This window comes from Geotrypetes seraphini, chromosome 2 (genome assembly GCF_902459505.1).
Source record: "Geotrypetes seraphini chromosome 2, aGeoSer1.1, whole genome shotgun sequence".
NCBI classification, from domain to species: domain Eukaryota; kingdom Metazoa; phylum Chordata; class Amphibia; order Gymnophiona; family Dermophiidae; genus Geotrypetes; species Geotrypetes seraphini.
In genome coordinates, this window is record NC_047085.1 from 26,139,354 (window position 1) to 26,155,770 (window position 16,417).

General features: G+C 44.3%; 1 protein-coding gene across 10 annotated transcripts in view; it reads left to right on the forward strand.

The window, feature by feature from the left end:
• FAM135B (family with sequence similarity 135 member B) overlaps positions 1–16,417 on the forward strand; it is a 412,048-nt gene that overhangs the window by 252,503 nt on the left and 143,128 nt on the right. The window lies entirely within an intron of this gene.

Consider the following 16,417-nt stretch of genomic DNA (forward strand, 5'->3'; position numbering starts at 1 on the left):
CTAGCATCCCAAAGATCTTGGTGTGAGAGCTGACCAGCGGCTTGAGGAAGAGAACCTATCCAGATCCAGCTACACTTTAAAGGAGCTGAAGCAGGGTGCAGGACCATTTCCTCAGCACACAATCTGCAAGTAAGGCTGTGACAGCCTGTAGGGAAAATCATGGCATGGTGGTGGGAGGAGGGGGGTTGCAATCTTCAAAAGTGTGTTTTTCTATTTCTGCACTTAGTGTTTTGGTCCCCCTCCTCTGAAATCCAATTTTTTAATATTTTTGGCCAGTCCTGAAGTGTTTGGAAGCTGTTTCTTGGCATCAAAATTCTGCAGTCTAAATTCTTCAATGTCCCCCAAACCCCTTGTTTTGACTCAAAACTGCCAGAGATGGCATCCTCAGACCCTAATACCCCTAAAACATGCCTTATTGTGCTGGATGGGTCACCAAAGAGCACCCTTGTGCCATGTGCTGCATATCACAGGATGGAGGGGCAGGAGCTTTGGGTTTAGCCCCTCTGCAGTTTTCTAAAATTGTAGAATGACAAATGGTCCCACCAGGGGAAATTAAACACCTCCTAGAGCCCATGGACACCGATCCTGTACACAGTAAGGGTGCAGATGCTTCACAGCCCAAGAAAAGACACTTACTTTATACTAAGGGGGCAGAAGAGTTGCCTACTTTACTCCAGAGTCCATTAATCTCCTCTAGCAGGCCTACATACAGGGTAGAACTCAGCTGGTCAGATCTGCTGGCATGTGGACCAGTGTACAGGTCCCTCTGGATACTCAGAGCATGTCCTCACTGAGAGTGGAGGTAATGCTTGACTCCAAAGGGCCATCAGAAGGGGACTTGGAGGAAGAGGGGTCAGATTTAATCCCTTTATTGGCCAAAAATGAGGCTTCCCTGCTAGAGAAGCAGCCTCTCCTATGGAGGATCAGGAGGTGATATCAGCCATAGACACAGAGCAGGCTTCCATTCAGGAGGAAGGACCTTGATGATCTTATGACCACGAGCAGCCAGAGGCTAGAGATGGGGGTCCTTTTGTGGTTCATGGAACTCTCACCAGTACTCAAAAAGAGCCTCTAACCAGAGACCCTTTCAAGGTTTCAGACAGAAATTCTCCAGGAACCTGAGGACCCCAGGTTCTGCTTCCTGCTGTGTAGTACCAGACCCAGCCAAAAAGCCACAATGATGCCTCCTTTCCAGCAGCTCCTCTGAAGATCAGCTCTCAGACTATGTGGAGGTCTGGAAACAAATAACAACCGACCACTGGGTCCTGGATATTATGAAAGAGGATTACAAGTTAGTTTGTACACTCTCTCTATGACTGGTTCATGGATTTGCTGCCCAGAGAAGGCAGAAAAAGTCCAGGCAGCGTTATGAAAGTGGCTAGATATTTTAGCCATAGAACCAGTTCCTTCAGAAGATTCGGATTCTGGCAGATACTTGATATTCTGTGTCATACCAAAGAAAGGCTTAAAGGAGTGGAGATCCATCCTAGATCTCAAACATGTCAATATAGCCCTGAGAGTTCCTCTGTTCCGAATGGAGACCTGTCATTGCAATGGTAGAGACAAGAGAATTTCTGGATGCCCTGAATTTGATTGAAGCTTGCTTTGACATTACAATCTTTCTAAAGCACAGAAAGTTCCTGAGATTTCATGTGTTAGAGAATCACTACCAGTTTTCAGCGCTCCCCTTTGGGCTGGCAATCGTGCCCCAAACTTTCACCAAAGTTATGATGGTAGTGGCTATTCATCTTCGCAGAGCAGGTCGGCAAGTGCATCCATACTTGAACAATTGACTCATCAGAATGCCATCCCGAACGGAAGGAGAAAAAGCAGTAATGGCAGTTGAGGAGATATTGCAGAGTCTGTACTGGGTTGTGAACTTCCGAAAGAGCTACCTGATTCTAACACAGTCCCTGAAATTTCTGGAGTTCTTATTCAACACTGCAGAATGATGAGTCTTTCTTCCAGAAGCATCCAAACAGAAGCTTTTTGGTCAAATTACAACCCAGTTGACCAAGCTTGTGCTGCTGCATGGCATTACCTTCAGGTGCTTGGTTCAATGGTGGCCATAATAGAAGTGATGTCTTGGGCAAAAGCGCATATGTGTCCCCACCAGGACGTGTTGTCTCGCTGTTCACCTTTGAAATACGCCATGCAAGTTTAACTTCCTTGGACAGTGACAACCCGAAACAGTATGAGTTGGTGGCTCCGCCCTCAGTATCTTGAAGGGAATCCCATTCCAGAACAATTCCTGGGTCATCCTCACGATGGATTCCAGCTTGTTTGGCTAGGGGGCTCATTGCAATGGTCACCCAGTACAAGGACAATGGGCTCCACAGAAGTGTTCTATTAACAGGGTGGAACTATGAACCATTTGTCTGGCGCTGCAACAGTGGAGCTCGAACCGGTTAACAGTAGCTAAAAGAAATACAAAAAAGAGAAATAACATCAAAGAATATTAATGCGAATGGTTTCCAAAGTGTTTAACAAATAAAATTGGGTTTTTTTTGTTTGTTTGTTTGAAATAGTTTTATTGGTCAGAAAAAAGAACATACAGAACAAGCAATCATGGCACATATAGAAGATAGAGAAAAGATACAAAATACAAATCTAGCAGGCTAGGGAGAGGGAGACTGAAGCCCTATGTTCCCTCTCCAAAACCAGTCCCCATCAACAGAAAAAAACACAAGACTAGTGAAAAAGTCAAAAAGAACCCTGGCTCCTTAGGATAAGAGGAATTTCATTCCATAGTTGAGTTAATTTGAAAACAAAAGATTGATTGAGTTTCTTGGTTCCTTTGATTCCCGTTACTGAAGGAAAGGAGAGTTTGAATTGTTGGGTACCTCTTTAATGGGAGAATCTATAAACATTACATAATAAAGGAACAAGAGGGTAAAACTACCATATAGAATTTTATTTTTTTTTTTAGTTCAAATTTTTTTTATTGAGTGTAGTATATGAAGTACAATAAATGTTAACAAGGCAAGAAACATGCATACCGTACCAATGCAAAGATTCACAAAATAGAATTTTAAAAGTAATACATGCGCATTTAAAGTGGATTCTGAGATGGACCGGAAGCCAGTAAAGATTTAGAAGCAAAGGAAACAGATGATCAAATTTACTTTTTCCAAACCTGGAAGTGTAGGGTTCAACCATGGCCAGAGATCGGGCTAATGTACATGTTCCTACCCTAGCACATGATAGGTAGGGTGATCCACTGAATATCAAATCACTCTGGAACAGTAGTTCTAGTAGCACTAGTAGTTCTAGTAGATTGGCCCAGGCATCCGTGGTACCAGTGGCGTACCAAGGGGGGGGGGGGAGGGGGGCGGTCCGCCCCGGGTGCATGCCCCAAGGGGGTGCACAGCCGGCCACTGCTGCTTTCCTTAACCAGCAGCAGTGACAGTAAATGGGTGTCCGCGGGTACTCACTCCTGCTTCTGGCTGGCTCCCCTGCTCGAAGCCGCTGGCGTTGGCTCCTCGCGCGATCCACGGTTGCGTTGGAAGCGTTCCCTCTGATGTCATGACGTCAGAGAGAAGGCTTACGACGCAGCCGCGGATCGCGTGAGGTGTACATGCCCGCGGCTTTGAGCAGGGGAACCAGCCAGAAATGCTGGGCAAGGAAATAGTGTTGCTGCACAGGCAAGGGGAGTAGGTGGAGAAATGCTGCACAGGCAAGTGGGGGAGAAATGCTTCTGCTGCACAGGGAAGGGAGGGTAAAATGCTGCACAGGGAAGGGGGGAGAGAAATGCTGCTGCACAGGGAAGGGAGGGTAAAATGCTGCACAGGGAAGGGGGGAGAGAAATGCTGCTGCTGCACAGGGAAGGGGGGGAGAGAAATGCTGCAGCAGCACCCAATTGGGAAGGAGGGAGAAGAAAGATAAGGGAGAGGAACCAGACATGCCAAGTCCATGGGTGGGAGGGAAGGGGAAAAAAGGAAAGGAGATACCAGAACATGGAGGGGGAGGAAGAGATGCCATGGCATGGAGGGAGGGCAGGGAAGGAGATAGAGATACCAGCCCATGGTATGGAGTGGGAAGGAAGGAAGGAAAGGAGAAGAGAGAGATGCCAAAGCATAGGGGAGGCGGTGGAGACAGAAAAATGGAGAGGGTGTGAAGCTGAAATGAATCATGTGCAAAGGAGAGAAGGGACACAGGATATACAGTTTATTGAAGGGACATAGAAAGAGGGAAGATGCCATATGGAAGAGAGAGGGTGGACAGTAGATGGAAGGGGTAGAGAGAGAGGGCAGAAGCTGGGTGGAAGAGGCAAAGAGAGGGCAGAAGTTGCATGGAAGGGAGAGAGGACAAATGCTGTATAGAAAGAAGAGAGCAAAGAGAAGATGATTAAAGCAGAAACGACAAAAGGTAGAAAGATTTTTTTGTTGCTTTACTTAGAATCAAGTAGTATTGTAACTGTATTGATAAAAGTTTATAAATAGGAAATGGAAATAAGGCAATTTTTTGGACTAAACCCCTTTCCTCAGGTCAGGACAGGATTCCATAACAGCAGTATACTGTACTGTTCTGAAGAAAGATTTGGCCTCTGAAAGCAAATCGAAAAATGGATTAGTCCAATAAAATGGTATTTTCTTATTTCTCATTATTTGTTTTATTTTTATTTGTTAATTTGTAAAGTGGTGATTGTTATGTATCAGTTTTTTCAAATTTACATCTACTGTCTATATTTTGCATAGTATTAGGGGACATGTGTCACTGTTTTTCTGGTGTTGTAGTATTGCATTTTATGCAGAGTCTGGTTTCTTGGCAGTTCATTTTAAGTTTTGTCTACATATTTCTATTTTTAGTTTGTGATTATTCCATGTTGGGCGAGGGTGTAAATCTGTTCTGTGTGTATGAAAAGGATATAGTTTTCAGTTGGCATTGACTGCAGGATCAATTGACTGTGCGGGATCTGGCTTTATTTTTACGATGTATGTGTTGGTGTTCTAGTGCTTACTGCAGTGTTTAAGATGCTGTCTTTTCCTAGGTACACTCTTGTTGTGCGATATGTGGATTGTTACTAAAAATCATATTTTTCATATAGATGGGGGGGGGGGTCAAAAAATGATAGGCCCCGGATGTCACATATGCTAGGTAATGCCACTGCGTGGTATGTGGATCTTATACGCTCCAGAAGAGCCAGGTCTCAGATTCCAGGTACATCCAGACTTGCTTTCACAAGAACCGATTGCCCTAGAACAGAGGTAGGCAATTCTGGTCCTCGAGAGCTGGACCCAGGTCAGGTTTTCAGGATATCCACAATAAATATGCATGAGATAGATTTGCATCTCAAGGAGGCAGTGCATGCAAATCCATCTCATACATATTCATTGTGGATATCCTAAAAACCTGACTTGGCTCCGGCTCTCGAGGACCGGAATTGCCTACCCCTGCCCTAGAATATCCGGGACACTTTGGTTTTACGGCATGGCTCTTGAGCGTGCAGCGCTAGAACAAAAAGGATATTCAGAAGTAGTAATTACAATTCTCCTTAGAGCCAAAAAGCCAAGAATGGTTTCAGTGTATGCTAAAGAGTGGGAGATCATCTGTACTAGCTTTCCTCCAAGAGGGCCTTGACAAGAGATTAGAAGTGACATCTGTTAAAGTGCAAGTTTCAGGGTTCTCATGCTTCCAGGGCCAAGAGAAGAGAGCTTCGCTAGCAGTCCATCCAGACATAGTTAGGTTTTTCAAAGGTGTCCTGATACTAAGGCTGCTGATCCAAGATCTGTTTCCATCCTGGAATCTTAACTTAGTATAAGAAGTCTCTCTCATTGATCTATTGGTCAGAGTAGTCTTCCTGGTAGCAATTACTTCTGCAAGAGGAGTATCAGAATTGCAGGCTGTGTCATGCAGAGAGCCATTTGTCAGAATCACAGAAGTGGAAGTGACCATGCGTATTGTCTCTCCCTCTTACCAAACGTTGTCTCCATGTTTCATGTCAATCAAATGGTTAGACTGCCAGCCTTTAGAAAGACAAGGCCTTAAAGGTTTTGGATGTCAAGAGAGTTCTCTTGTGTTACCTGGACGTCACTAAATGGTTTCATCTCTTGGATCATCTTTTCATGTTAAACAATCAGGTTAGATGAGGCAGACCCACTTCCAAATCCACCAATCCTAGATGAATTCATAGAAGAATAGCCTCTACATATTCTGCATATCTCATTAAAGGTGCATTAGAAACATAGAAAAAAGCAGCAGAAAAGGGCTATAGCCCACCAAGTCTGCCCATTCCAAGTATCCCCTCCCCTGAATTTACTCCCTTAAAGATCCCACGTGAGTATCCCATTTTCTCTTAAAATCCGTCACGCTGCTGGCCTTTATCACCTGGAGTGGGAGTCTGTTCCAATGATCCACTACTCTTTTGGTGAAGAAGTACTTTCTGGAGTCGCCATGAAACTTCCCTCCCCTGATTTTCAGCGGATGCCCTCTGGTGGTCGAGGGTCCCATGAGCCAGAAGATATCATCTTCTGACTTAATGCGTCCCGTGATGTACTTATATGTTTCAATCATATCTCCCCGTTCTCTTCTTTCCTCAAGTGAGTACAGCCGCAATTTTTTAAATCTTTCTTCATACGTGAGATCCTTGAGCCCCAAGATCATCCTGGTGGCCGTTCGCTGAACTGACTCGATCCTCAGCACGTCCTTTCGGTAGTGTGGTCTCCAAAACTGAACACAGTACTCTAAGTGAGGCCTCACCATGGCTCTGTACAACGGCATCATAACTTCAGGTCTCCTGCTGACGAAACCTCTGCGGATACACCCCATCATTTGTCTTGCCCTGGAGGAAGCCTTCTCCACTTGATTGGCAACCTTCATGTCCTCACTAATGATCACCCCTAGGTCGCGTTCCGCCGTGGTCCTAACCAAGGTCTCACCATTTAGTACATAAGTTCTACGCGGGTTTCTCTTACCCAGGTGCATTATCTTGCATTTTTTAGCATTGAAGCCTAGCTGCCAAGTAGTTGACCATTGTTCCAGCAACAGTAGGTCGTGTGTCATATTATCAGGTAATAAGCTTTTGCCTACTATGTTGCAAAGTTTGGCGTCGTCGGCGAACAGTGATACCCTTCCTCTAAGTCCTTGCGTCATATCTCTTATGAATAAGTTAAATAGAATCGGGCCCAGGACAGAGCCCTGCGGCACTCCACTGATCACGTCCGATGCTTCAGATGGGGTACCGTTCACCACCACCTTCTGAAGTCTACTGCTCAGCCAATCCCCAACCCATGTAGTTAGAGTGTCTCCTAATCCTATCGATTTTAGCTTGTTCAGTAATCTTCGATGAGGGACGCTATCAAATGCTTTACTGAAGTCCAAATATACCACGTCCAGTGACTCTCCGGCGTCCAGGTGTCTAGTAACCCAGTCAAAAAAGCTAATCAGATTAGATTGGCAGGATCTACCCTGGGTGAACCCGTCTTGGTATGGATCACGCAGTTTTTCTTCATCTAGGATTGTGTCAAGATTCTGTTTGATCAGTGTTTCCATGAGTTTACACACTATAGACGTGAGACTCACTGGTCTGTAGTTTGCTGTCTCTGTCCTGCAGCCCTTTTTGTGGAGTGGGATTACGTTGGCGGTTTTCCAGTCCAATGGGACCCTTCCTGTGCTTAGGGAAAGATTGAAAAGAACAGATAATGGTTCTGCCAGGACTTCCCTTAACTTCCTGAGCATTCTGGGGTGTAGGTTATCTGGTCCCATGGCTTTGTTTACTTTGAGTCTTGATAGTTCGTCATAGACGCTACTGGGCGTAAATTCGAAATCTTGAAACAGGTCTTTCTGGTTATCTCCCGTCTGCAGCTGTGGACCAGCTCCCGGCGCTTCGTAGGTGAACACTGAACAGAAGTATTTGTTTAGTAGTTCTGCCTTCTCAGAATCTGATTCCGCAAAGTTACCGTCCGATTGCTTCAGGCGTACTATCCCATCTTTGTTTCTTTTCCTGTCACTAATATAGCTGAAGAAAGATTTATCCCCTTTCTTAATTTTCCGTGCTAGCTCTTCCTCCATTCGGAGTTTGGCTTCTCTGACTGCTGTTTTGACAGCTTTAGATCTGTCTAGATAGTCCTCTTTCGCCCGCTCTCTGCCTAAATGTTTGTAGGTGATAAATGCGTCTTTTTTCTGTTTAACTAGGTCTGAAATTTCTTTACTGAACCATTGGGATCTTTTGTTTCTCCTGCGTTTACTTACTGTCTTTATGTATCGGTCTGTTGCTTCGTGTAGGATGGACTTCAGAGACGACCACATATCCTCCACATTGTCAGATATTGCTTGTTTATGTAGCTCCTGATGGACAAAATCTCCCATGCGGTTGAAGTCTGTGCCTCTAAAGTTGAGAACCCTTGTTGCTGTGTTTGTCTTAGGGAAACCTTTCTTGAGGTTGAGCCATACCATATTATGGTCGCTGGAGGCCAGTGTGTCTCCTACTGAGACTTCCGTGACGCTATCTCCGTTGGTGAGAACTAGGTCTAGTAATGCCTGGTCCCTGGTGGGCTCCAATACCAATTGCTTGAGACGTGCACCCTTTATGGAGGTTAATATTCTTTTGCTGCTACCCGTAGTCGCGGAGAGTGTGTTCCAATCTGCATCTGGCATGTTGAAGTCTCCTAGCATTACTGTGTCCCTGCGCAGTGTGATGTTCTCTATGTCCTCGATTAATTCCATGTCTTTGTCCTCCTGTTGCCTGGGAGGTCTATATATCACCCCAAGGTATAGGCATTTTTCATTCCCTCTGGTCAGGTTCACCCAGAGGGATTCCCCGGTGTATCTAACATCTGTGATTCTGGTGGTTTTGATGCTTTCCTTAGTGCAGGGGTGTCCAATGTCGGTCCTCGAGGGCCGCAGTCCAGTCGGATTTTCAGGATTTCCCCAATGAATATTCATGAGGTCTATTTGCATGCACTGCTTTCATTGTATGCTAATAGATCTCATGCATATTCATTGGGGAAATCCTGAAAACCCGACTGGATTGCAGCCCTCGAGGACCGACATTGGACACCCCTGCCTTAGTGTATAGTGCTACTCTTCCTCCCAATTTACCCTCTCGGTCGCAACGAAGTAGGTTGTACCCTGGTATAACCATAACCCACCCATGCGATTCCGTGAACCAGGTTTCCGATATTGCTATCACGTCAAGATCGGCGTTTGTTATCTCAGTCTCTAATGCTAGAATTTTATTGCCCAAGCTGTGTGCATTAACATACATAGCCCTCCATATCTGTGAAGAGATTCCTTTACGAGCTAGTTTGGCTCCTAAATTATCAGTGATATTTCTCCCTGAATTATTGTGGATATCATTGGTACTTACCTTAGACTTGGTAGTGTGAGTGCGACTTGCCTCCTCAGGATGGTTTCTTACTGCTCTGGGATATAAGTATGTACCCTCCCCCAACTTACCTAGTTTAAAGCCCTATGGAGTAGGCGGGCCAATCGATGTCCAAATACATTTCTACCTCTTCTGGTTATGTGGAGTCCGTCTGGTCCTTGTAGTCCCTGGAGCGTCTCGCCGTGGTTTAGGAATCCAAAGTTCATTTCTATGCACTATTCTCAGAGCCATTCGTTAGTCCGTTTAATACGCTCTTCTCTAGCTCTGCCTTTGTTTCTTACTGGAAGAATTGATGAAAAGACCACCTGTGCTCCTATCTGCTTCAACTTCTTTCCCAGTGCTCCAAAATCTCTGGGGATGTTCTCTGTGGCATTCCTAGCAGTATCGTTTGTGCCTACATGGATGAGAAACATGGGAAAATGATCATTTAGGTTTTAGAATTTTGTCTAGGCTAATGGTAATATCCTGGATCCTGGCTCCAGGGAGACAGCAGACCTCTCTTGACTGCAAATTAGGCCTGCAAATTGGTCTCTCGGTGCCCCTTAGCATGGAGTCACCAATGATTACCACTCTTCGTTCCTTCTGAGGGGGCCGGTCTGCGTGCTCTGGATTTGACGTTGTGAGCTGGGTATCCTCATGAGTCCCTTCTGCTATTTCCTCGGTGGTTCCATCCTGTAAGATCTGAAATCTATTTCTGAGAGTTAGCTGTGGTATTGATGAATGGCTATCCTGTTGAAGAGAAAAAGAAGAAGAAGAAGAGAGTGAGAATGAGGTGGGTTTACTTCGCTTGCCCGTAGAGGTTGTTACTAGTTGCCAGGGGCCAGCATTTCCAATCATCTCCTTTACTCCAATCGTTGTGTTTAGTGCTATAGGTTTGGGCATGTCGAGGGTGGACCTGTCGTGGGTTCTCTCTGTGATGTGTGACAGTTCCAGGATGGCGTCGTCGATGAAGGCCTCGTCATCCCTGATACTCCTCAGGCGCTTTACCTCCTCCCTGAGGCTCAGTAGTTCCTGCAAGATATCCTCGCCTAAGTTTCCTAGCTCCTCTGTCTGTGTAGAGACTGTAGTGCACTTTGGGAGGGGGGGGAAGGTCTCGGTCTGCACTGAGACCTCTGCCTTCTGATCCATGTCGCCCTCTGCCTTTTGTGTACAGACCTTGACCATCCCCTGGGTCCCTCCGGATGCTGGAGTGTCGATGAGAGGAGTGGCCTCTTGGCGGAAGCTTGGGCAATTCCACCTGAGGAAATTTGTAGATCGGCAAACTGGTCCTCCCTTCATACTTTTGCAAAATTTTACAGGGTGGACATAGCAGCACCGGAGGATGCCACTTTTGGGTCCTCATCACTATGAGGAGGCTCATCTATCCCACCCTAGAGTTTGGAACTGTTTAGGTATGTCCCTATGGTTTAGCATACCATCCCTGTTGCACCGGAAAGAGAGATTAGGTTCTTACCTCGATAATATATTTTCCAGTAGATAGGGATGGTATGCTGAACCTCCCGACCAGCTATTTATTTGATACACCTGCTTTTTGACTCAAACTTAATAGTTAGCTCCTTAGCCAAGATTTTCACTGTCAATAAAATTATTGGATTAAGGAGGATCTGTATGTTGGATTACAAGGGAGGAATGGTTAAGCTCCATAAATGTTCAAGCTGTTAGTTTCTTAAATTTATTAGAAACATAGAAGCATGATAACAGATAAAGGCCAAATTGCCCATCCTTCTGTCCATCCACAGTAACTATTATCTCTTCATCGAGATCCCACTGTCAAGGTTATCTGTTCTTGGTTTGAGGGCGTGGAGATGTTTTCTCATTTTGTAAAAATAAGCAAAATTGCTGGCCAAAACTAGCAAAATTTGCACAGGGGATCTTGTGTGTTCCTGCTACCAGCACATCTTCCGAGAGCACATTTTTATTAGAAACATAGAAACATGATGGCAGATAAAGGCCAAATGGCTCATCCAGTCTGCTCATCAGCAGTAGCCATTATCCTTCTCTCTAAGAGATCCCATGTGACTATCCCAGACTTTCTTGAAATCAGACAGTATCTGTCTCCACCACCTCTTCTGTGAGACTGTTCCACGCATCTACCACCTTTTCTGTAAAAAAGTATTTCCTTAGATTACTCCTGAGTCTATCACCTCTTAATTCCATCCTATGTCCTCTCATTCCAGAGCTTATCCCAGGACAAGCAGGCAGCATATTCTCAACATATGGGTGACATCAACCAAGGAGCCCCGATGCGGACAGCTACACAGGCAGACTTGCTTAAAGAACTTTTGTCAAGTTCGCGACTGCCTTAACGCGTATGCGCAAGTGCATTCCTCCTCAACCTAGGGCGTGCATCTCCTCAGTTCTAAATTTTCCGTGGAGCTGAGAAGCCCTCGTTTCAAGGCTCTGTGCGAGAGTTAGTTCTTTTCGTGCCTTCTCATTGCCGCAGCATGTGGTTTTTCTTTTTTCTTACAAAGTCACTGCGTTGCATGTATTAAAAATTTTTTTAAAAAAAAGTTTTTTGTTTGTTTTTTGTTTTGGGGTTTTTTTTCGTTCGTGTCACGGCGGGGCCTGTTCTGCGGCTTCAGCCTGAGGGCTTCGATTTCACTGGGGCCGAGTTTTATTCCATGTCCCGGCCAGTCACAGGGTTCATGAAGTGTAGCCGGTATCAGCGTGCGATTTCTATCACTGACCCGCATAAGTGTTCTCTTCCAATCTTTTCAAAGGTTTACTGTTTCAAACGCCCCCTCATCAGAAGGTCCTCACAACATATTCCTCGACCTGCGCTTGGGGGATTCATCTCAATAGTCTCCGTCCATCACAGATTGGAACTCAGAGCAGTTTTCAGTGCTTTCAAAGCTTTTCAACATCTTCACGATCAAGTAGTCCTCATTTGTACAAACAATCAAGTAGCCATGTACTATGTCAACAAACAGGGAGGAACAGGATCCCTCCCCCTTTGCAAGGAAGCTCAGAAAGTTTGTAATTGTGTGGTTCTTCACAACATCTTTCTGAAAGCAGTCTACATTCAAGGAGAGAAAAACTTTCTGGTGAACAAATTGAGTCGTCTTCTAAAACCTCACGAATGGACACTCAATTCATCTCCTCTACATCACATTTTTTTCTCAGTCGTGATCCCCTGAAATCGATCTTTTTGCGTCCCCAAAACAACAAGCTGCCTCAGTTTTGCTCCAGGATCTACTCTCCTCACCGCCTGGAGGCAGATTCTTTTCTCCTGGAATGGGCGAACCAATTTCTGTATGCATTTCCTCCATTCCCTCTAATTCTCAAGACACTCGTCAAACTCAAACAAGAACATGCCACCATGATTCTGATAGCTCCTCGGTGGCCCATACAACCTTGGCCCTTCTACTCCAACTCAGCAGCAGGGAACCACTACTTCTACCAGTTTTTCCATCTCTGCTTACACAGAGTCAGGGATCTATGCTTTATCCCAACCTGCAGTCTCTGCACCTGTCAGCGTGGTACCTTTCAACGTAACTACCAATCTACAGTTCTTTCAATCTGTTCAGGACATTTTAGAGGCTTCCAGGAAGCCTGCCACTAGGCAATGTTACAACCAGAAATGGACTAGGTTTTCTGCTTGGTGCGCTCTTCATCACAAGTAGCCTCAGTCTGCATCCTTTTCAGTTCTGGATTACCTGTTTCATTTATCTCAATCAGGCCTCAAATCCATTCGAGTCCATCTCAGTGCAATTGCTGCTTTCTATCAGCCATTGGAAGGGAAACCTTTATCTGCTCATCCTGTAGTTTCCAGATTTATTAAAGGACTTTTCAGTGTCAAACCACCTCTCAAACCGCCTCCAGTGGTTTGGGATCTCAATATGGTTCTTGCTAACTTGATGAAGCCTCCATTTGAACCAAAGTCTACGGCTCATCTGAAATATCTCACTTGGAAAGTGGTTTTTCTCATTGCTCTCATGTCTGCTTGCAGTCAGTGAGCTATAAGCTTTAGTAGCGGACCCACCTTTCACAGTATTCCATCACGACAAGGTGGTCTTCCGTACTCATCCTAAATTCTTACCAAAAGTAGTTTCAGAATTTCATCTCAATCAATCCATTGTACTCTGTGTTTTTTCAAAAGCCTCATTCTCATCCAGGAGAAACAGCTCTTCATACTCTGGACTGCAAGTGTGCTTTGGCTTTCTACTTGCAAAGGACTAAGCCACAGAGATCTTCTCAACTTTTTGTCTCCTTCGATCCAAACAAGTTTGGACATCCAGTTTCTAAGAGAACCATCTCAACCTGGTTGGCTGCTTGTATCTCATTCTGCTATGCTCAGGCTGGACTTCATCTAGAGGGTCAAGTCACAGCCCATAAAGTTAGAGCCATGGTGGCATCTGTAGCTTTCCTTAGATCGTCTCCTATTGAGGAAATCTGCAAAGCTGCCACTTGGTCCTCGGTTCATATCTTCACCTCTCATTATTGTCTGGATTCTTTTTCCAGATAGGATGGCCACTTTGGCCAGGCAATATTACAAATTTTTTTTCCTGAATTGCTAACACTCCCACCATCCCATTCTGGTTAACTTGGAGATGACCCAGATGTTGAGAATATGCTGCCTGCTTGTCCTGGGATAAAGCACAGTTACTTACCGTAACAGGTGTTATCCAGGGACAGCAGGCAGATATTATCACAACCCACCCACCTCCCCATGTTGGCTTCTTAGCTAGCTATCTGAACTGAGGAGATGCGCTCCCTACGTCAGGCGAGAAGGCACTCGCGCATGTGCGGTGCAGCAGTCGCAAACTTTCCCTAAGTTCTTCAAGCAAGTCTGCTTGTGAAGCTGTCCGTATTGGGGCTCCGTGGTTGACGTCATCTGCTGTCCCTGGGTAACACCTGTTATGGTAAGTAACTGTGCTTTCCTTTCAAATGAAAAAGACTCGACTCATGCGCATTTACATCATGTAGGTATTTAAATGTCTCTATCATATCTTCCCTCTCTCGCCTTTCCTCCAAAGTATACAGATTGAGATCTTTAAGTCTATCCCAATATACCTTATGATGAAGACCACACACCATTTTAGTAGCTTTCCTCTGGACCGACTCCACCCTGTTTATATCTTTTTGAAGATGCGATCTCAGTACAGTATGGAATTTTTATGTTTTCAGGTGGACTTTCTGGGTCATCAGGCCGCGCAGTGGTATAAAACTATTAGTGATCTGGTTAAAAAAAAGCCTAAAAATGGTCTTAGGGATATTTGGAGCATTGAGATTAAGCAGATTTCAGCATCTCAATGGCCACAAATTTGGTCTTGGAGAATAAGATGTACAATGTCAGCGTCTATGAGGCAGACTTGATTTTTTCTGTTACATAGAGCTTTTTGGACCCCAGTTAGATTACAAAAATTAAATAGTTCCTTGTCTAATAGATGCTGGCATTGTAATATGGATGTAGGGACTTTGGATCATCTTTTGTATTATTGTCCCCATATCTTAGCCTTTTGGAACTCAATCTGGGATCAAATAAATTGTTTATTGGAAAATCATGTAGCGTTATTTTATGATACTGTGATATTTGGAATGTCCATGAGAAAAAAGAGTCAGATATCGAGTAACAATAAACTTTTATTGATCATGACAGGAGTTGCCATCCAACATATTACTAATAACTGGAAAGATCACAGTAGACTTAATTTTAATTTCTGGTGGAATTCGTTGTGTCACTTATATAGAATGGAAAGATCACTGGCGGTACAGAATGGAAAGTATAAAAGTTTTATAAAAATATGGGAGCCATTAACATCTTTTTGTCATGATTAAATGCCATTTTTCTATTAATTATACACCACTTATTGAAAGAGGGGAAAGGTTTAATGGGAGGGTTTATGATCTTATAATGAATAATGGGCTTAGAGGGAGGGTTGCATTTATATTTATAAGATACAATGATAAGATGTTCAAGTGATCTAATTAATAGTGTTTATTATGATTTCTGTACACTTAATGAAAGTTTAAAAACGAATAAAGAATTTAAAAAAAAAAAGAAGGTGCAATCTCCAGAATTGTACACAATAGTCTAAATGAGGTCTCACCAGAATCTTATATAGGGGCATCCTACTGCCATACCTCTCCTTAGCATCCTTCTAGCTTTTGTCGTCACCTTTTCAACCTGTTTGGCCACCTTAAGTTCATCACACACTATCACATCCAGTTCCCGCTCCTCTGTAATGCACTTAAGTTCTTCACCCCCTAAATTGTACCGTTCTGCAGATTTTTGCAGCTCAAATGCATGACCTAGCATTAAATTTTAGCTGCCAAATTTCAGACCATTTTTTATGCTTTGCCAGGTCTTTCTTCATGTTGTTCACATCATCCTGAGTGTCTATTGCAGATTTTGGTATCATCCACAAAGAGGAAAATCTTACCTGACAGCCCTTCAGCAATATTGTTTATAAAAATGTTAAAAAGAACAGGCCCAAGAACAGAACCTTGAGGCACACCACTGATAACATCTCTTTCCTCAGAGCGATCTCCATTGACCACTACCCTCTGTCGCCTTCCACTCAACCAGTTCTTGACCCATCCCATCGCTTTGGGACCTATTCCAAGGGCACTCAGTTTATTTATTAGACGTCTGTGTGAAACACTGTCAAAGGCTTTGCTAAAATCTAAATACACCACATCTAGCGCACTCTCTCTATACAGTTCTCTGGTCACCATGTAAGCCAGGGGTAGGCAATTCTGGTCCTTGAGAGTCACAAGCAGGTCAGGTTTTCAGGAGAGCCACAATGAATATATATGAGATGGATTTGCATGCACTGCTTCCTTGAGATGCAAATCTATCTCATGCATATTTATTGTGGATATCCTGAAAACCTGACCTGCCTGTGGCTCTTTAGGACTGGAATTGCCTATCCCTAATCTAAGCTGATCAGATCCCTGGTTCTAAGAAATTCCCTGTATCCCTCCTCCTGTCTTCTGTAGGGCTGTTGCCAGCTTTGGTATGAGCTGAAGGGAGCAAAAGACCATGGAGAAAGAGGAGGAGTTGAAAAGCTGTGATTGACATCTTCTGCAGTATGCTCGTGAGCACAGATGGATAACCCTATGGTTCAGCATGCCATAATTATCTACTGG